Below are 22,610 nucleotides of genomic sequence, written 5' to 3' on the forward strand. Positions count from 1 at the left end.
TCAGTTCTAAGGGGTCGTCCCTTCACCGTGTAGGACCCTCAGGCCACCAAGTACTGAACTGCAGAAGCAATTCTCCCAACACCCACAAACGAAGCTGCGTTAGAACATTATTTAATGAGCCACCACACACTGCAGCACAGAGGAACTACGCAGAGCAGAGGAAAATCACCTATACCGTGTATTCAAATAGAATGGTTACCCAATGAACACAGTCCGCCGATTTCTCAGCAACAAACCCAAACAAGCAGACAAAACACATCCAGAAACCCTAGCCACTCTCCCCTACATCTCGGAAATGTCTGCCAGACTACTTAGACTCCTTGGCAAAATGGTAGTCCACAAACCCACCAACACTCTAAAACAGCAGCGAATGAACTTGAAAGACCCTATACAGACAACAGGCAAAACTAATGTCATTTACAAAATACTTGGCAAGAACTGTAACAAACACTACATTGGACAAACAGGCAGAAACCTAGCCACCAGGATACATGAACATCAACTAGCCACAAAAAGACATGATCCACTCTCACTAGTATCCTTACATACAGATAAAGAAGGACACCACTTCGACTGGGACAACACATCCATCCTGGGACAAGCCAAATAGAGACACACATGAAAATTCCTAGAAGCATGGCATTCCAACCAGAACTCTATCAACAAACACATTGACTTGGATCCCATTTACCCCCCGCTGAGAAAAAGAACAGGAAATGACATCATCACATGAAATGACATCACCAACCCAAGGAAACCTAAACACATAAATAGAAAGCTGGCCATGCCACCAGCACTTCATCCAGAGGCTCATTAATGATACCTAGTATGGTGATGAAACATCTGAAAACGAACCTTCCAGCTCAGCGAGCAAACCTACATCCATACTGTGTCCTTGATTCTTTTCAGAAGGGTCATAAAACACTCCGGGCTCCGAATTGGCTGGGTTGGTACAGAGATGAAAATGGTATTGGAAGGCCTTTTTGTTTATACGTAAACAGATGAGACTTTACGCCAAAGCTTTCATGTTTCAGAAGTAACCCATATAACAAAAGGGGAGTGGTCAGTCCTGGAAGCTGAATTCTTGTGGTTAGTCAGTTGAGTGCAGCAGAAGCTGTGTGGAAACAAGTTGCTAAACTCTGTCTCCTTCTGCCCTTCTGACTTCGACCTGTAAGCCTTTGTTTCATTTTTGCTCTGTGTTTAAGGGTGTTTATTTATTGGGATTGGTGTGTATTTTCAGAACAGCAAAACTAACTCTAGTTTGGATAGGATAAGTTAGGGGGTATTCTATATTCTGTTCTTTGTGTTTCATTCTGTAATTTTGTGAATACTTTGTTATCTGTTTTAAAACCTGGTAGTCAACCTAGCTAGGAGAAAGTGAGGACTGCAGATGCTGGAGATCAGAGCTGAAAATGTGTTGCTGGAAAAGCACAGCAGGTCAGGCAGCATCCAAGGAGCAGGAGAATCGACATTTCGGGCATGAGCCCTTCTTCAGGAAAGGTGAAGAAGGGCTCATGCCCAAAACGTCGATTCTCCTGCTCCTTGGATGCTGCCTGACCTGCTGCGTTTTTCCAGCAACAGATATTCAGTAAACCTAGCTAACTTACTCCGGGTAATTTTCACTGTACACTTACCAAAACAAATTTCAAAGTTATGGTCTGGGGCTGCCTGCTTAAGAATGTTTTGAGTGTCTGGCCTCGTCCATAACAAAGTACAGTGAGGTGCACAGCTACCAGAAGGATTATACATGATCATGAAACATCTCTCAATCCACCCTGGCCAATACCTCTTTAATATTATTGCCTGACCCAGCTGCACTCAGTGGCAAATGTTTTCTGAGGATTTTCTTGGATTCTGACTCTGTTGCAACCAATAGGACTAACCCTGCCTGACAGTGGAACTCAAGACCTTATTGGCGAAGAGACAATGTGCCAGAGCTGGCATATTAAAGAGAGGCGGGAGGGGGATATTGCTTCAGAATCTCAGGGATTATCTTTGGTCAGGATAAGGGGGGTTGGGGGGGTGGGCATGGTGGCTGTGTTATTGCAGTGACTACCAGGGTATGGGTGCTTGGGGTGACAGGTCTGTGTGTCCCTCACACCAAGGTCAAATACAGATTTCTGATTCTTTATATTTATATTTATATTTTATTGTCATGTGTACTCAAGAACAAGAGTGCAGTGAAAGGTTTACATCCATTCAAGATGGCAGAGGTGGAGTAGGCAACGTTCTACAATTTTAAAGTTTTTTGTATTATAAGAAAACTTACCTTGGAGCAGCTGAGAGCTGGAACAGAGCGGGCTGGAGGCCTGGAGTGAGTGAGCTGGAGCAGGGTTGGCTGGAGGCCTGGAGTGAGTGAGCTGGAACAGGGTGGGCTGGAGGCCTGGAGTGAGTGAGCTGGAATGGAGTGGGCTGGAGGTCTGGAGTGAGTGAGCTGGAACAGGGTGGGCTGGAGGCCTGGAGTGAGTGAGCTGGAGCAGGGTGGGCTGGAGGCCTGGAGTGAGTGAGCTGGAACAGAGGGGGCTGGAGGCCTGGAGTGAGTGAGCTGGAATGGAATAGGCTGGAGGCCTGGAGTGAGTGAGCTGGAATGGAGTGGGCTGGAAGCCTGGAGTGAGTGAGCTGGAGCAAGGTGGGCTGGAGGTCTGGAGTGAGTGAGCTGGAACAGGGTGGGCTGGAGGCCTGGAGTGAGTGAGCTGGAACAGAGCGGGCTGGAGGCCTGGAGTGAGTGAGCTGGAGCAGGGTGGGCTGGAGGCCTGGAGTGAGTGAGCTGGAGCAGGGTGGGCTGGAGGTCTGGAGTGAGTGAGCTGGAATGGAATGGGCTGGAGGCCTGGAGTGAGTGAGCTGGAATGGAGTGGGCTGGAGGCCTGGAGTGAGTGAGCTGGAATGGAGTGGGCTGGAGGCCTGGAGTGAGTGAGCTGGAACAGGGTGGGCTGGAGGCCTGGAGTGAGTGAGCTGGAATGGAGTGGGCTGGAGGCCTGGAGTGAGTGAGCTGGAATGGAGTGGGCTGGAGGCCTGGAGTGAGTGAGCTGGAATGGAGTGGGCTGGAGGCCTGGAGTAAGTGGGCTGGAGGCCTGGGGTGAGTGAGCTGGAGCAAGGTGGGCTGGAGGCCTGGAGTGAGTGAGCTGGAACAGGGTGGGCTGGAGGCCTGGAGTGAGTGAGCTGGAATGGAATGGGCTGGAGGCCTGGAGTGGAGCAGGGCCGGTTGTTGGACTGAACAGACTGGGGTCCAGCCGGGACAATCAGTGGCTTATGAGGCCAGTCAGACGACATGTGGAGACCACTGCACTGAGCTCCTACAATGTAATCTGTTTATCCAACTGTAATGTTTGCAGTTCGGAATGGATACAAAGCAACCAAATCGAGACCTTTACATATGAAATGTTCCTAATCAGTAGCTAAACATCTTAGATCATGTATATCCCTCCATGACCTCAAGTGTTCTCGATCTGTGTAACACATCATCTTATGCCCCTTCTATTCCACAGTGGCTCAGTGGTTAGCACTGCTGCCTCACAGCACCAGGGACCCAGGTTCGATTCCAGCCTTGGGTGACTGTGGAGTTTGCACATTCTCCCCGTGTCTGCGTGGGTTTCTTCTGGGTGCTCTGGCTTCCTCCCACAGTCTAAAGATGTGCAGGTCAGGTGAATTGGCTGTGCTAAATTGCCCGTAGTGTTAGGTGTATTAGTCAGGGGTCAATGTAGGGGAATGGGTCTGGGTGGGGTACTCTTCGGAGGGTCAGTGTGGACTTGTTGGGCCAAAGGGCCTGTTTCCACACTGTAGGGAATCTAACCATTCCAGTGTTCCTTCAACTCTGACCTCTTGTAGGTCACTGACTTTAATCTGACTGCAATGGAAAGCCAGGTTTTCAGCTTCCAACCCTCTAAACCCTGGTGTTCTCTCTTTAAGAGTCTCTACTTTACCCTTTGTCTTTTACGATACTCCTTAAAACATGTCTCTCTGGTCAAATCCCACCCCTAACATCACCTCATGTGGCTTGGTGTCAAATTTTGTCTGAAATACAAAGACACTGACAATATAGAAACGGAGGAGAAAGTGAGGTCTGCAGATGCTGGAGATCAGAGCTGAAAATGTGTTGCTGGAAAAGCGCAGCAGGTCAGGCAGCATCCAAGGAGCAGGAGAATCGACGTTCGGGCATGAGCCCTTCTTCAGGAATGAGGAAAGTGTGCCAAGCAGGCTAAGATAAAAGGTAGGGAGGAGGGACTTGGGGGAGGGGTGTTGGAAATGCGATAGGTGGAAGGAGGTCAAGGTGAGGGTGGTAGGCCGGAGTGGGGGTGGGGGCGGAGAGGTCAGGAAGAAGATTGCAGGTTAAGAAGGTGGTGCTGAGTTCGAGGGTTGGGACTGAGACAAGGTGGGGGGAGGGGAAATGAGGAAACTGGAGAAATCTGAGTTCATCCCTTGTGGTTGGAGGGTTAAAATCAACCCAACCCAACCACCCCGTGGCTCAACACTTCAACTCCCCCTCCCACTCCACCAAGGACATGCAGGTCCTTGGACTCCTCCATTGCCAGACCGTAGCAACACGACGCCTGGAGGAAGAGCGCCTCATCTTCCGCCTAGGAACCCTCCAACCACAAGGGATGAACTCAGATTTCTCCAGTTTCCTCATTTCCCCTCCCCCCACCTTGTCTCGGTCCCAAACCTTGAACTCAGCACCACCTTCCTAACCTGCAATCTTCTTCCTGACCTCTCCGCCCCCACCCCACTCCGGCCTATCACCCTCACCTTGACCTCCTTCCACCTATGGCATTTCCAACGCCCCTCCCCCAAGTCCCTCCTCCCTACCTTTTATCTTAGTCTGCTTGGCACACTCTCCCCATTCCTGAAGAACGGCTCATGCCCGAAACGTCGATTCTCCTGCTCCTTGGATGCTGCCTCACCTGCTGCGCTATAGAAACGGAGCCAATGTCTATGGACCTGTCACCCCAAGCACCCATACCCTGGTAGTCACTGCAATAACACAGCCACCATGCCCACCCCCCCAACCCTCCTTATCCTGACCAAAGATAATCCCTGAGATTCTGAAGCAATATCCCCCTCCCGCCTCTCTTTAATATGCCAGCTCTGGCACATTGTCTCTTCGCCAATGTCTATGATAAACATCACTGTGGTGTCGTTAATAACTGGGCAGGGTGTGCTTGCAAGTGGATTTTGAATGAAAATAAACTAGGAATAGATACTGGGATCATTCTGTTTGTGTGTCAGTTCAGCCAAAGCCTTTTTTTTTCAGGTGGAGTAGTACAGTACCAGACAAAAACTCCAACCTTTAGAGATTAGCTAAAGCACTAATGAAATTAATGGATTAATCATCAATCTCTATAGGTTTATGATTCAAAGTAAAAGGCAACTCATGAGTTTTATACTAAATTTCTTGACTGTAAAGTCTCTTGATCTACAGACTGTAGGGTCAATTATATTGCTGTGACATTCCAATCATCAAAACAGACATTAACCTTATCTCAGGACTCTTCAGTACTGGCACCCTCCTGTTGCCATACGCCCCAGTCAAACATCACTTTTCAACTCTATTTTTGATTTCTGTATAAATACTAACAGCAGACAACAGTACGCCTGGCTACAGCTGATGTAGGTGCACTGCATTCACTTCATCTGTGTCTTATTTTCAGCATTTATGTGGTTTCATTCACCATTTCAATTTTTATGGATGATTTCACCTGATTTTTGGTAAGAGGAGTTTATGTCCAAGATAAACAATCATTTGTGAAAATAACAATTATGCAAACTACAGAAGATTTGACAATTAATGATTTGTAGTTAAGCTTCCAATGACAGGGGACAGCAGACCCATGGCATGTGCCTCTTGCTTGATGTGGGAGCTCAGGGACGTGTCTGACGTTCCTGACGTTCCTGACTCTTACACTTGCAGGAAGTGTGTCCAGCTGCAGCTGTTGTTTGACCGCATGACGGCTCTGGAGCTGCGGGTGGACTCACTGTGGAGCATCCGCCATGCTGAGGAGGTCGTGGATAGCACGTTTAGTGAACTGGTCACACCGCAGGTTAGGATTGCTGAGGGAGACAGTGAATGGGTGACCAAAAGGCAGAAAAAGAGAAGGAAGGCAGTGCAGGTGTCCCCCGCGGTCATCTCCCTCCAAAACAGGTATACCGTTTTGGATACTGTTGGGGGAGATGGCTCACCAGGGGAGGGCAGCAGTTGCCAGGATCACGGCACCGTGGTGGGCATTGCTGTTCAGAAGGGCAGGAAGAGGACTCGTACGGCCATAGTCATAGGGGATTCTATTGTGAGGGCAGTAGATAGGCGGTTCTGTGGCCGATAACGAGACTCCCAGATGGTATGTTGCCTCCCAGGGGCTCGGGTCAGGGATGTCACCGATCGGCTGCAGAGCATTCTGAAAGGGGAGGGTGAACAGCCAGTTGTCTTGGTGCATATAGGCACCAACGATATAAGTAGGAAACAAGATGAGGTCCTGAAAGAAGAATTCAGGGAGCTAGGAGAGAAGTTAAAGAGGAGATCCTCAAAGGTAGTGATCTCGGGATTACCACTAATGCCACGTGCTAGCCAGTGTAGAAATGAAAAATTAGGCAGGATGAACACGTGGCTTGAGAGATGGTGTAGGAGGGAGGGGTTCAGATTTGTGGGACATTGGGACCGGTTCTGGGGAAGGTGGGACTAATACAAAATGGACAGTCTACACCTGAACCAGACCGGAACCAATGTCCTTGGGGGAGTTTTTGCTCCTGCTGTTGGGGAGGTTTTAAACTAATGTGGCAGGGGCTGGGAACCAGAAGGGAAAAAAAGTAGGCAGTGAGATGGAGACTGTAAGGATCATAAAGATAGCATTAATAAGGGGAAGAATAGGCAAAGAGCAGATGAACGCAAAGAATTGGTGGCCTGAAGTGCATCTGCTTTAATGCAAGGAGTATAGTGGGTAAGGCAGACGAACTTAGGGCTTGGATTGGTGCCTGGGAGTATGACGTTATTGCAATCACAGAGACTTGGTTGAAGGAAGGGCATGATTGGCAACTAAATGTTCCAGGATATAGGCACTTCAGACAGGACAGGGGGGGAAGTAAAAGGGGGGGTGGGGGTGGAGTTGTATTGCTGGTCAAGGATGATATCACGCCTGTGCAAAAGGACGACACTATGGAGGGCTTGAGTAGTGAGGCATTATGGGTGGAGCTGAGAAATAAGAAGGGTGCAGTTACATTGTTGGGGCTGTATTACAGACCTCCCAACAGTGAGCGTGAGGTAGAAGAACAAATAGATAAACAGATTATGGAAACATGGAGAGGCAACAGGGTGGTGGTGATGGGAAATTTTAATTTTCCCAACATTGACTGGGATACACTTAGCGTCAGAGTCTAGATGGGGCAGAATTTGTAAGAAGCGTCCAGGAGCGTTTTCTTGAGCAGTATGTCAATAGTCCAACTAGGGAAGGGGCCATATTGTACTGGTACTGGGGAACGAGCAGTTGCAGTGGGGGATTTCTTTGGGAACAGTGACCACAATTCTGAAAGTTTTAGAATACTCGTAGACAAAGAAGAGAGGTCCAAAGGGAAGAGAACTAAACTGGGCCAAGGCCAATTATCTCAAAATTAGGCAGGAGCTGGGAAATGTGGATTGAACACAGCTATTTGAAGGAAAGTCCACATTTGATGTGTGGGAGGCTTTCAAAGATATGTTAAAGATAGTGCAGGACAGGCATGTCCCATTGAAAGCAAAGGATAGGAAAGGCCAGATTCGTGAAGTGTGGATGACAGGAGAACCAGCCAAGAGGAAAAGGGAAGTGCACATAAGGTCCAGGCAGCTAAGAATAGAACGGACCCTGGAGGAATATCAGAAGAGTAGGACCAGTCTTAAACAAGGAATCAAACGGGCTAAAAGGGGTCATGAATAACTTTAGCGAGCAGAATTAAGGAGAATCCCAAAGTATTTTATTCTTATATAAGAAGCAAGCGGGTAACTAGAGAAAGGATTGGTCCAGTAAAAGATGACGAAGGAAGGCTGCGTATCGAACCTGAGAGAATGGGTGAGATTCTGAATGATCACTTTGCATCAGTGTTCACTGAGGAGAGGAACATGATGAATGTGGAGATTAGAGATAGAAGTTTGATTAGTCTGGATCACGTTGGCATAAGTAGGGAAGATGTGTTGGGTAAGCTAGAGGTTATTAAGGTGGACAAATCCCCAGGACCGGATGGGATCTATCCCAGGTTACTGAGGGAGGCGAGAGAGGAAATAGCTAGGGCCCTGACAGATATCTTTGTGGCATCCTTAAATACAGGTGAAGTGCTGGAGGACTGGAAGGTTGCTCATGTTGTCCCCCTGTACAAGAAGGGTAGTAGGGATATTCCAGGTAACTACAGACCAGTGAGCCTGATGTCAGTGGTGGGAAAGTTGCTGGAGAAGGCACTGAGAGATAGGATGTATTTATATTTGGAAAAGAATGGGCTTCTCAGTGATAGGCAACATGGTTTTGTGTGGGGGAGATCGTGCCTTACCAACTTAATAGAGTTCTTTGAGGAAGTGAGCAAGTTTATAGATGAAGGAAGGGCTGTAGATGTCATATACATGGACTTTAGTAAGGCATTTGATAAGGTTCCCCATGGTAAACTAACAGAGAAAGTGAAGTCACATGGTGTGTAGGATGTTCTAGCGAGGTGGATCAAGAATTGGTTGAACAACAGGAGACAGAGAGTAGTAGTTGAAGGGAGTTTCTCGAAATGGAGAAAGGTGACCAGTGGTGTTCCACGGGGATCAGTGCTGGGGCCACTGTTGTTTGTGATATACATAAATTATCTGGAAGAGGGCAATGGTGGTCTGATCAGTAAGTTTGCAGATGACATGAAGATTGGTGGAGTAGCAGAAAGCATAAGGGACTGTCAAAGGATACAGGAGGATATAGATAGACTGGAGAGTTGGGCAGAGAAATGGCAAATGGAGTTCAATCAGGGCAAATGTGAGGTGATGCATTTTGGGAAGTCTAATTCTCGAGTGAACTATACTGTAAGTGGAAGAGCCTTGGGAAAAGTTGATGAGCAGAGAGATCCGGGAGTTCAGGCCCATTGTACCCTGAAGGTGGCTGCACAGGTGGATAGAGTGGTCAAGAAGGCTTATGGTATGCTTGCCTTCATCGGACGGGGTATTAAGTATAAGAGCTGGTAAGTCATGTTAAAATTGTACAAGACATTGGTTCGGCCGCATTTAGAATACCGTGTACAGTTCTGGTCGCCACATTACCAAAAGGACGTGGATGCTTTGGAGAGGGTGCAGAGAAGGTTTACAAGGATGTTGCCTAGTATGGAAGGTGCTAGCTATGAAGAGAGGTTGAGTAGGTTAGGATTGTTTTCATTAGAAAAAAGGAGATTGAGGGGGGACCTGATTGAGGTTTACAAAATCATGAAGGATATATACAGAGTGGATAGAGACAAGTTTTTTCCCAGGGTGAAGGATTCAATAACGAAAGGTCAAGGGTTCAAGGTGAGAGGTGAAAAAGTTAAGGGGGATACACACAGAAAGTACTTTATACAGAGGGTGGTGGGTGTCTGGAACGTGTTGCTAGCAGAGGTGGTAGAGGCAGGCACGGTAGATTAATTTAAGATGCATCCAGACAGATGCATGAGTAGGTGGGGAGCAGAGGGGTACAGATGCTGAGGAATTGGGTGACAGGTTTAGACAGTAGGTTTGGATCGGCTCAGGCTTGGAGGGCTGAAAGGCCTGTTCTTGGGCTGTAAATTTTATTTGTTCTTTGTATTTAGTTAATGTACTTCAATAAATGGTATTTTTCAAATATCTGTTTGTATATTAATTGACTTTATATTATTGATCGTGACTATTAAATCTCTGGCAGGAACCTGGTCAGGGTCTGAGCAGTGTGGACGATGTTGTGATTTGTGACAGAATCTGATGGAGGGTCCAATGAGGCCCAACTTGATTGGGGGATTCCACTTTCTTTTCTCATGAGCAGTGAGACAAGGTTCTCACTAGACAGCAGTGAGTTGTCAATTGAGGGTTATTAATGATTGTTAAAAACTTTATTGACCCAGCATCTCACGCCATTAATCTTTAGTTTTCTATCTTACCAAATAGGCTCAATGTCGAGGAGACTCAAAGTGGAAATCAGAAACCTGGTGACTTTAGCTCATCACTCAGTCTGATGGACCTCCATATTGGACAGTGGGCATGGAGGCATAGTGGTGTTGGAGGTTGGGGTGGGAGAGAAGGAAGAATTTACAGATGATAGTGAGAGTAGTAGAGTATGAACCTTGGGAGGTGGGTGCAGGAGCAGAAATAGAGTGAGGGTGATGTGTTAGAGAGATGATGGTGGCACTGACCCTGGTGGAGTGGAGAAGGACATTGACCTTCTTCCTACAGTACCGGGCAATCCTCCAGGTGGCTGAGACTGTACTGAGCTCAGGGGCAAACTCAAACCAGGCTTGGCCATCGCCTGGTGTCACAGCCTCTCTCGCTGGTCCTGGGGAAGAGGAAGTCCCTCCCTCGCTGGTCCTGGGGGAACAGGAAGTCCCACCCCATTCAGTAGGAGCTCCAGCTTCCTGCCCGTTGTACGGTCCCCAATTACCCCTGACTGCCACTTCCGGGGCAAATATGAGGAACGGTGCAGGGCAGCTCCAGGCTGGCAGTGATTGTCTGGTTCACATGGCCTTCTATAGTCAGTGCAGTGCAAGGGATGCTGGTACATTCCAGGAGGTCTGCTGAAAGGTGTGTTGTTCTGGACACAGTAGACATTAAGATGAGGCTAGAACCAGACGTGAGAAATGCCACAGAGACAGTGTGAGCAGTTAATGAGGACAGGTTGGTCAGGTACAGTGAGAAAACCCGCTCAGAGGAAATCCTTCCAAAAATCCCAACACAACTCACTTAGCCAAAAAGCTGTAAGAATCAGCCCATTGTTATTTTTGCATATGCTACAATATATAACTAGGAGATTCAATAAATCAGAAATCACTCGTCAGCTGTATTGGCTATTTAAATATAAAATACTGAAATAGGTTGTCATCATCGTTATCAATTATCTTTTTTCCAACATGCAATAAATTCTCCCATTTCTGAATAAGATATTTCTATTTGTATTTACATTTTATACGAGCAATATAATGTGATGTTTCATGTTGCATTTATTTGATACTGATTTTACCATCAATTTATAAGCTCTATTTTATCAAAAAATGCAACTATTATAATAACTTCAACAGGGGAAAAGTTGAATGATGTGGAAGAGCAGCGGGAGAGACGACAGGCTCCAGATATAGAATCCCTACAGTGTGGAAAAAGGCCATTTGGCCCATCAAGTCTGCACCAACCCTCTGAAGAGCATTCCATCCTGACTCACACTCCCATCCTTTCTCAGTAACTCAGCATTTCCCATGGCTATCCCACCTAATCTATACATCCCTGGACACTATGGGCAATTTTGCATTCACTTTAACCTGCACATCTTTGGACTGTGGGAGGAAACCAGAGCACTCGGAGGAAACTCACACAAACACGGGGAGAATGTGCAAACTCCACACAGACAGTCACCCACACAAGGCTGAAGGTGAACCCGGGTCCCTGGCACTGTGAGGCAGCAGTGCTAACCACTGAGCCGCCTGGCAACCTGCATAAGGTGCAGCTCAAGTAGAAAATGTGGCTAAATCGATTGGTTTAATTCAGTTGGCTAGACAGCTAGTTTGTGATACAGAGTGACACTATCGGCATGAGTTCAATTCCTGCATCCAGCTAGGATCCCATGAAGGACTCTTCTCCTCAACCTCTCCCCTCACCTAAGACCATGCTGATTTTACCTTCCCAGTGCTGGGCCTTAACACAACAGGGAGAAAGTGAGAACTGCAGATGTTGGAGATCAGAGTTGAAGAGTGTGGTGCTGGAAAAGCGCAACAGGTCAGGCAGCTTCCTGATGAAAAGCTCATGCCCGAAACGTCACTCTCCTGCTCCTCGGAAGCTGCCTGACCAGCTGTGTTTTTCCAGCGCCACACTCTTTGACCCTGAACATAACAGGTAAAGGATATGAAAGTCCATACATCATGAATTTGAAACAAACCCTTAGTACTAATAGAGTTGGGATTTCTCTGCAGTTTTGAGCTCTGTGTTGTAGGCAGAACTTGAAGGCTAACAAAGGAATACAATGCAGATTTATTAGGATTCCACTTAGCAGCTGCATGAAAATATATAAATCTAGAGAAAGTTGGAAGTTAGACTTATTTCCCTTCGAACTGAAAAGATTAAGAGGTGATTTGACAGAGGTGTTTAAGTTGTTTAGGCATAGGATACAGGAGATAAAAGACTGCTACTAGAGATTGCTGACATAGATCAAAGATTAAATGTTAGATGTTTATGATAACCAGTTGATTGTGACCCTGTGCAATGCACTGTCAGAATCAGTGGTTAAAGCAGGGACCATGCTAACGGCTATGAGAGGAGACAAGTGGCTGAGGTAAAGGAAATAAAGGGATCTGGATGCAGGGCAGTTACCCTGGAATTAGAACTGTCTGTCTCAGGGGTGAAGACAAATTGGCTGTGTCCTCATTTATCTGCTGTTCTATGTCACAAAATTAAATACTGTTCTTCACAGTTTTATCCCTAATTAAATTAACAAAAATGTGAAGAAAAACTTATGAAAGGAAGAATTTGCATTCCTAACGTGTCCTTCGCGATCTCAGTCTGTTCCAAAATAGTGCCTTTTGGAGCTGTTCACCCAGAACAAACAATTGGTGTAAAGCAAGATCTCAGAAACAGCAATTAAGTAAATGACAAGGTGGTATATTTTAGAAGCAAAAACAGAAATTGCTGGAAAAGCTCAACGGGTCTGGCAGTACCTGTGGAGAGAAATCAGAGTTAGCACTCCGGGTTGAGTGACCCTTCCTCAGAACCATTACAGCATCTGTAGTTTTTCAGTTTTTATTTTGCATATTTTAGGTGCTGGTTGAGGGATAAATGTTGACAGCATGCCAACAGTCTTGGTGTAGTGTGTACAATACCTTCTTCAGGATAGTATTGGGTGGGGTTAAGTATCCCATGAATGATAGTATGGCCCCATACTGTGCTAGCTCACTGAGGTGAGAGACAACTCCATACTGTTTCAGTCTTCTGCGATATTTAATTGGAAGATGCTGAATGATGTAATCCCTCACCAGAATCCGCTAGACAAGCTGGTGGGTGGTGTGAAGAGCTGATATAATTCTTCATGTAGTAATAGATTGCGCAGGGTTCAATGAGTCAGTGAGGATTCACTGCAGCTATTGTATTGTTTGACAGTCTCTGTGCGATAATCTCTAACACAGTCATTCTGTTACAACACAGTAGGTGTTTTGGAGACATAGGGCTGCATTTTACAGCACCATTTTAATGCAGGTTTATTGGCAGGGGCAGGCAAATATCGTACTGTGGACACGTGTCCACCACTCTCACCAGCTGTCCTGACCACAGTTTAACCACCGGCTGGGAAGAGGTGGTGGTGTCGGGTGACCTGGTTGCCCTTGGACTAATTGTGGGCCTTAGTGCTTCGTTAATGGTCCCATTTTGTAGAAGCCTGTGCTGAGCATCCAGGCAGTAGCTTTCACTGTGTGGGCTGGGGGGGGGGGGGGGGGGGGTGTGGAATGTTCCTCCTTAGCAAGGAGGAATGTCCAAAGTGCCCCTTAATACACAGGATGAACCACCACCCCAGCACCATTCCCCCCGCCCCCATTCTGAAAATGCCCTTTTTATCCCAACTCCCTATCTTCTATTCATTCACCAATCCTCTATCCATGCTAATTACTACCTCTAACGCAAGGCATTTTCTTTTCTTATTAAATACCCAAACGCCTTACCGAATGCCTTATGGAAATCCAAATATGTTACATCTACTGTTTTCCCTTTATTTGTCATTCCCTCAAAAAGTCATAATAAATTTGTCAGGTATGATTTTCCCTTCTTGAAGTTGTGCTGACTCTCCTTTATCACATTACCGATTTCCAAATGCTTCATTATTCCATCCTTTATAATAGACTCTAACATTTTGTCAATGGCAGATGTTAAACTAATTGGTCTATAGTTACCTGTTTATTTTCTCCTTCCCTTTAAAAATAAGTGTGACACATTGGCAGTCTTCCAATCCTCTGGATTTTTTCTCCCCCTGAATCTAAGGGATCCTGGAAGATTATTATCAGTGCATTCACTATTTCTGACCTACCATATAGCTACTGTTAAGGAGGCTATAAACTACTCTGAGTAATGTCCCCTTTCCTGCGCTATCTTTTACCTCCTCCCATATGGATTCTACATACTCCGAATTTTCCAACCAACACAAAGCAAGCTACCCTCCACCCCTTCCTTTCTGCCTGTCCTTTTGAAATGTAACATACAACTGAATATTTATTTCCCCAAATTTGATCTCCTTCTAATCGTTGCTCAACAATTGTTGGACTATCATTCTCATTAACCTGATTTGGAGGTGCCGGTGTTGGACTTTGGGTGTACAAAGTTAAAATTCACACAACACCAGGTTAGAGTCCAACAGGTTTATTTGGAAGCACTAGCTTTCGGAGTGCTGCTCCTTCATCACGTGGTTGTGTCCAGTATTGTCCAGACAGAGTGGGCCATGCTCTGCACAACAGGTAGAAAGTGAGAACTGCAGATGCTGGAGATCAGAGTCGAAAAGTGTGGCGCAGGAAAAGCACAGCAGGAAAGGCAGCATCTGAGGTGCTGGAGAGTCAATATTTTGGGCATAATCCCTTCATCATAACAACTGGAACAGGGAATATGTTGGTGTGCTGGGAGCTCAGGAACTGGGGGAATGGGAGCAGTGGCTGGAGAAGGATGAGGCTGCATCTGGAAGGAGCTGATCCAGTTGATCCTAGTCGATAAGGCCTGGGAGTAGCAGACCATCATAGAATGTGAACCAATCGTTAATGACGATGCCAGGATTTGGGAAGCATTGTGGAACGAACTGTTTGCTCTTATGTTGTCTATGTTCCCATTTGAGGTTGTAAGTAAAAACTCATGTTTGGAATGGGACTGATTGCTTGCTTGTCTGCGATGTTGCCTTCCAGAACAATAACAAGCTAGGGGGGTGGAGGGTGGGGGTGTGTGATGGGCAGAGGGGACTGGATAATCTGGAGAGGGTGTTCAGACAGGAATGTGCCTAAAGACAAATGTGTGTCCTGGTTTGATTTGATTTATTGTCATGTGTATTTTGTTACAAAATACAGTGAAACGTGCACTCCCTTAAAACATAAAAAAAAACAAAACACAGAATATAAAGTCAGAAAAGTTTTTTAGTAAGTGTCCAACTTTATAGTCCTTGGTGTTAAGTGCTTTGTCATGGGCCTGGTGGCCAGACACGAGTCACTTTGCAGCTGGTGCTGGTGCAAACCTAACCTCTCTCCAACCCCAGTTCACCCCCAGTAATGCCCTCTCCATGATGAGTGTTCGTTAGACCTCACCAATGCAGACACCACCGAAGCCATCAGCTGTTGCCATGAGTCCATTTTGAACGCATCCCATCACGGCAGCCGCTGGGTCTCACATTGGGCCCAAACTCTTCCAGCACCACTAATCCAGAATCTGGTTTCCAGCATCCGCAGTCATTGTTTTTACCTCGTTGATTTTAACCCTACTGCGAATCCTCTTGCAAGGATGCCTGCCTTGAAGAAGGTTTCCTCCTCTCTCTACAAGAATCTCAGGGAGTCCCTCTCCCACTGCAACTCCCAGGTCATTTCCTCTGCCCTGAAGTTCTTCAACCATGTCGTGAAACAAACTCGCTATCACAGCCACATTTGCTTCCTCAGTGCCTGCCTCCGTACAATTTCTCCTTTGAATCCTCCCACTTCCTCCAGACCAAAGGGGTAGCCATGGGCACACGTATGGGCCCCAGCTATGCCTGTCTCTTTGTTGGCTACGTAGAGCAGTCGATCTTCCGTAATTACACCGGCACCACTCCCCACCTCTTCCTCCGCTACATTGATGACTGCATTGGCGCCACCTCGTGCTCCTGTGAGGAGGTTGAGCAATTCATCAACTTCACCAACACATTCCACCCTGACCTTAAATTTACCTGGACCATCTCTGACACCTCCCTCCCCTTCCTGGACCTCTCCATCTCCATCAGTGACGACCGACTTGACACTGATATTTTTTACAAACCCACCGACTCCCACAGCTACCTGGATTACACCTCTTCCCACCCTACCTCTTGCAAAAATGCCATCCCGTATTTCCAATTCCTCCGCCTCCGCCGTATCTGCTCCCAGGAGGAGCAGTTCCACCATAGAACACACCAGATGGCCTCCTTCTTTAGAGACCGCAATTTCCCTTCCCACGTGGTTAAAGATGCCCTCCAACGCATCTCGTCCATATCCCGCACCTCCGCCCTCAGACCCAACCCCTCCAACCGCAACAAGGACAGAACGCCCCTGGTGCTCACCTTCCACCCTACCAACCTTCGCATAAACCAAATCATCCGCCGACATTTCCGCCACCTCCAAACAGACCCCACCACCAGGGATATATTTCCCTCCCCACCCCTCTCCGCCTTCCGCAAAGACCATTCCCTCCGTGACTACCTGGTCAGGTCCACGCCCCCCTACGACCCACCCTCCCATCCTGGCAATTTCCCCTGCCACCGCAGGAACTGTAAAACCTGTGCCCACACCTCCTCCCTCACCTCCATCCAAGGCCCTAAAGGAGCCTTCCACATCCATCAAAGTTTTACCTGCACATCCACTAATATCATTTATTGTATCCGTTGCTCCCGATGCGGTCTCCTCTACATTGGGGAGACTGGGCGCCTCCTAGCAGAGCACTTTAGGGAACATCTCCGAGACACCCGCACCAATCAACCAAACCACCCTGTGGCCCAACATTTCAACTCCCCCTCCCACTCTGCCGAGGATATGGAGGTGCTGGGCCTCCTCCACCACCGCTCCCTCACCACCAGACGCCTGGAGGAAGAACACCTCATCTTCCGCCTCGGAACACTTCAACCCCAGGGCATCAATGTGGATTTCAACAGCTTCCTCATTTCCCCTTCCCCAACCTCATCCTAGTTTCTAACCTCCAGCAACATGATCCCCTTGACTTGTCCGGACTTGTCCGACCTGCCCAGCTCCTTTTCCACCCATCCACTCCACCCTCTCCTCCCTGACCTATCACCTTCATCTCCTCCCCCACTGACCTATTGTACTCTATGCTACTCTATCCCCACCCCCACCCTCCTCTAGCTTATCTCTCTATGCTTCAGGCTCTCTGCCTTTATTCCTGATGAAGGGCTTTTGCCCGAAACGTCGATTTCGAAGCTCCTCGGATGCTGCCTGAATTGCTGTGCTCTTCCAGCACCACTGATCCAGAATCTGGTTTCCAGCATCTGCAGTCATTGTTTTTACCTTTCCAGTGCTGCCATCACGAGTTCACACTGGGCCCACTTGAGTCTGCACTGGACTAATAAACAGTGACAAGAGCCGAGAGAATGGGGCTGCCGTGGGAGGGAGGCTCAGCCTATGTGATGACAGCAATGTGGCTTTGTGGCAGCTGTACTAGTGAGGGATTGCCAAAGTCTGTCCGAGTTCGCTGCAGCCTTTCACAGGTGGTGCTACTGCTGCCAGGATGCCAGTCTTTCGGTGGATATCTGCCGAGTGGCCAGTTCCTCTGGGAACAGCGTGCTGTAAGATAGAGCTCGAATTGGGCAAGGAGGCATCTTGGGGAGAGGTCCATAGTTAATGAGGTGAGTTTGTGAAGATACAACAAGAGATCTCGCTGGACCTCACAGAGAGGACCCTCCAAACAAACCTCAACAAAACAGAAACTTAAGTCAAAATAGTCAGAATAAGCCCATGACGTTCCCATGCAACGTGTCACCATTCCTGATCTTACAGACTTCAATCAAGTCATCTCTCACTCTTCTAAACACCACTGACCCTTCCTCGTTCTAGGTAGCAATCTGGTAAACCTCCTGCGAGCATCTATCCTTCCTCAAATAAGGATCAATACTGCACACAGGTATTTGAAATGTGGCTTCACTAATGCCCTGTTTAAATGAAGCATAAGCTCTTTACTTTTATGTTCCATTCCTCTTATAATAAAGGACAACATTCCATTAGCATTCCTTATTACTTGCTGCACCTGCATATTCAATGTTTACAACTCATGCACGAGAATCCCTTTGCACTATGAAATTCACTAGTCAGTTTCCATTTATGTAATATTCTGTTCTTTTATTCTCCTGAACAAAGTAAACAACTTCACAGTTTTCCCACATTACACTCAACCTGCTAGATATTTTGCACACTGGCTCAACCTGTCAGTACCAGTCTGCAACCTCCTTGTGACCTCTTCACGTGCACGTCCTGTTGTGCAATCTGCAAATTTAATCACCATGCATTTACTCTCCTCTTTAGTCACTGACACATATCGTAAAATGTAGAGGCTCCAGTGGGTTCCCAGACTCCTCTGGGAACCCACTCCTCACCTCCTGCCTTTCAGACAAAGACTGCTTTACCCATACCATGGCTAGCTGGCAGAAAACAACCTCCTACCAATGGTCAGATTTTATTTCCTAAAACATTTAGTCTACGTTGTACAAAAACCTTTGATGTGGTACCTTGTCAAATGTCTTCTGGAAATGCAATTGCAAAGAACACCAATAAATTGGTCACCTGATTTCCCTTTCAGAAAACTATGCTGACTCTTCCCAATTATGTTGAGTTTTTTTCTACGTTCCCAGCTTTAACCTCCTTGATGATTGATTTTGACAGCTTCCCCATGACACATGTGAAGCTAAATGACTGATTGTTTCTGTTTTCTGCCTCATTCTCTTCTTGAATCGAGGGGCTACATTTGCTTTTTCCAGTCTAGTGGAATCTAGCAAATTAGCACCAATACATCTACTCCATTACTAAGCACCTCGTTTAAATACAGTCCAGTCCATCATGCAAACCCTCCATCCACTGACTCCACGTAAACGCCCCACTGCCTCAGGAAAACAGCCAACATAACCAGAGACCCTTCCCACCCCAGTTATAATCTCTCCCAACCTCTTCTATTGGGCAGAAGATACAAAAGTTTAAAATTAAATACAAATAGATTCAAGAACAGCTTCTTTGATTAGATTAAATTAGATTTCCCCACAGTGTGGAAACAGGCCCTTCGGCCCAACAAGTCCACACCGACCCTCCAAAAAGAGTAACCCACCCACACCCATTTCCCTCTGACTAATGCACCTAACACTATGGACAATTTAGCATGGCAAATTCACCCTAACCTGCACATCTTTGGACTGTGGGAGGAAACCCACGCAGACACAGGGAGAATGTGCAAACTCCACACAGACAGTTGCCTGAGGTTGGAATCAAACCTGGGACCATGGTGCTGTGAGGCAGCAGTGCTAACCACTGAGCCACTGTGCCACCCCTACTGTTATTAGATTTCTGTTTGGATCTGTCCAGTTTCAAATCTCAGGTAGAGCCCGCTCTTTACGCACCTTCTCTGCAGCTGGAACATTGTATTCATTGCTCTGTTCTATTTACTCTACTGCACTTTCTATTAGAGTAAAGACTTTGACTTGCCAGTCATCCATTTACCTGTGAATAGTCAACTCCAGTCAACTTTTTAAAGTTCTTGTTTCATACCCTTACAAGGTTTACTTACTCCAATTAACAACTTTAACCTTATTGGAAGACTTACCCCTTTCCATAATACTATTTAGTTTTAAAATAGTTACGAACACTAGTTCAAAAGTGTTGCCTTACCAACACTCCAGTCACTTGCCCCGTTTTATTTCCCAAGAGAAGATCAGGTTTTGCTACTTACTCATTGATAAAGTAACTTTTCTTGAACACATTGAACAAATTCTTCACTATCCAAACCTTTAACACCATGGTAGTCCCAGTCAATGTGTGGTACATTAAAATCCCCTATTACATCATTATTATTCTTACATATGTTTGAGATCTCTACATATTCACTTCTCAGTTTCCCTCTGACTATTGGCAGGAGCTTATAGTACAATCCTAAAGTGACCATCCTTTCTTTTTTCTAATTTCAACCACATATTTTCACTAAACTATTCCTCAGAAATATTTTTTCTTTTTACAGTAGTAATGTTTTCCTCAATCAAAAATGCCACTCTCCCTCCTTTCCTTCCTATAACATCTAAATCCTGGGACACTGAGCTGTCAATCCTGTCCCTCCCTCAGCCAAGTTTCTGTAGTAGCTATGACACCCCAGTCCCATGTTCTCATACATTCCCTGAGCTCATCAGCCTTACCAGTAAGACCCCTTGCATTGAAATAATTACAGTTTAATTCCCTAGAGTTACCTCGTTCTCTGGCTTGCTCTTGTCTGTCTTTTCTAAATAAGTTGCTCGTTTCTGATTCAGAACGATCCTCATCTGTCTTTCTATTTTCACTTTTACTTTGGAAACCCTGATCCCTATCTCTAATAGTTTACAGACTCCCAAAATAGAACGAGCAAATCTCCCCGACAGGTCCCTTTCCAGTTCAGGTAAAACCCACCCTTTTCGAACAGGTCTTCTCCGTCCAAGAAGAAATCCCAATGATCAAAAAAACTCAATCCCTGCACACTGCACCCTCTCTTCAGCCACTGATTTTATCTCCTGTGTCCTTTTATTCCTTCCCTCATTAGAATTTGGCCCCAGAATCATAGAATCCCTACAACATGGAAGCAGGCCATTCAGCCCATTGAGTCCACACCAACCCTCCAAAGAACAAACCCATCCCATTCCTGTAACCTTGTATTTCCCACAGCTAATTCACCTAGCCAGGACACCCCTGGACACTATGGGTAATTTAACATGGCCAATCCACCCTAACCTGCACATCTTTAGACTGTGGGAGGAAACCGGCGCACCTGGAGGAAACCCACGCAGACACGGGGAGAATGTGCAAACTCCACACAGACAGTCCCCCGAGGTTGGAATTTAACCCGGGTCCCCAGCACTGTGAGGAAGCAGTGCTAACCACTGAGCTAGGAGTAAACCAGAGAATACTACTTTTGATGAATTGTTTTGTCTAACCTCTTATATTCACTCTGCACAGCTTTAACCCCTTCCCTAGCTGTGTCATTCCTACCGATGTAAACAACTTCCAGCTCTCATTCTCCTTTTTGACAATATGCTTCAAATGTTTTGACGTGCCCTTAACATTGGCACCAGGAAAGCAACATGCCAACCTGGATTTACGTTCACTGCCTGAGAATCTCTTGTCTTTGCCCCTGACAGGACAGTCCCCTGTAACAATTATTCTTTAAAATTTTGACAAACCCTGTTTAATGTAAAATTCAATCTTAGTGCCTGAGGTCTGACTACCACTTCTGTTTTTCCTCAAGACATTATCTCATTTAACAGTACCCAAAATGGAATATCTGTTTGAGAAAGGAATAGCCACAGAAGAATTCTTACCTTTCCTGACAGTCAACCATTTGAGTGATCCTGCTGTGTAATCACTTCTCTAAACCTACTAGTGTCTCTTATATGCTCACAGTGACATTAAGCATAAAAACACGCTCTCAATAGCACCTTATATATAACAACAAATTTCCCTGACCAACAGATTTAATACTAAGCATGCAAAATATAGAAAAAGAAATGATTATTAAAACAAAAATCAAACGCTTAGCTGAACAAGTGAGAAACCAACTCCTTAAATAATCCAACATTCAGCTTTCAATCTCCAAATATAACAAAACTCACATGTAGGCCTCTCCACAAACTAGGAGAAAGTGAGGAATGCAGATGCTGGAGATCAGAGATGAGAACCTGCAGGTCCTTGATTGAGTGGGAGGGGTAGGTAAAGTGTTCAGCCACACTCCACCAAGGACATGCAGATCCTGGGTCTCATCCATCGCCAAACCCTAACCACCTGACACCTGGAGGAAGAACACCTCATCTTCTGTCTTGGGTCCCTCCAACCACACGGGATCAATGTGGATTTCACCAGTTTCCCCATTACCCCTTCCCCCACCTTATCCCAGTCCCAACCCTCCAACTCAGCACCGCCCTCTAGACCTGTCCTACCTGTGCATCTTCCTTCCCACCTATCCACTCCACCCTCCTTTCTGATCTATCACTTTCACCCCTCCACCTTCATCTACCTATAGCATTCCCAGCTATCTTCACCCCAGCCCCAAGCTTCATTCCTGATGAAGGCCTTATGCCCTAAACGTCGACTCTCCGGCTCCTCAGATGCTGCCTGACCTTACTGTGCTTTTCCAGCAACACACTCTTCAACTCACCACTAACTCCCTAAACAAACAATCTCACATTCTTTCGCTTTTTTTTTGTCAAGAGTCATAGAGATGGAAACAGACCCTTCGGTCCAACCTGTCCATGCCGACCAGATATCCCAACCCAAGCTAGTCCCCCCTGCCAGCACCCGGCCCATATCCCTCCAAACCCTTCCTATTCATATACCCATTCAGAGAATCTTCTGAAGATTGAAACTCGACAGATACAAACTCTCTGGGGGGGGAGAAGAAAAAATCTCTCCTTTGCTTTTTAAATTAATTTTCAGACATGCGTTTTTGAAAGATGAAAGTTTAAGACAGAGATAGAGAAACACTTTTTTACAGATTGATGCTCGGCAGGGACATGGAGGTCCCT

Source organism: Chiloscyllium plagiosum, unplaced genomic scaffold (genome assembly GCF_037043375.1).
Source record: "Chiloscyllium plagiosum isolate Xiang-an unplaced genomic scaffold, Cpla_swu_hap1 HiC_scaffold_13, whole genome shotgun sequence".
NCBI classification, from domain to species: Eukaryota; Metazoa; Chordata; class Chondrichthyes; order Orectolobiformes; family Hemiscylliidae; genus Chiloscyllium; species Chiloscyllium plagiosum.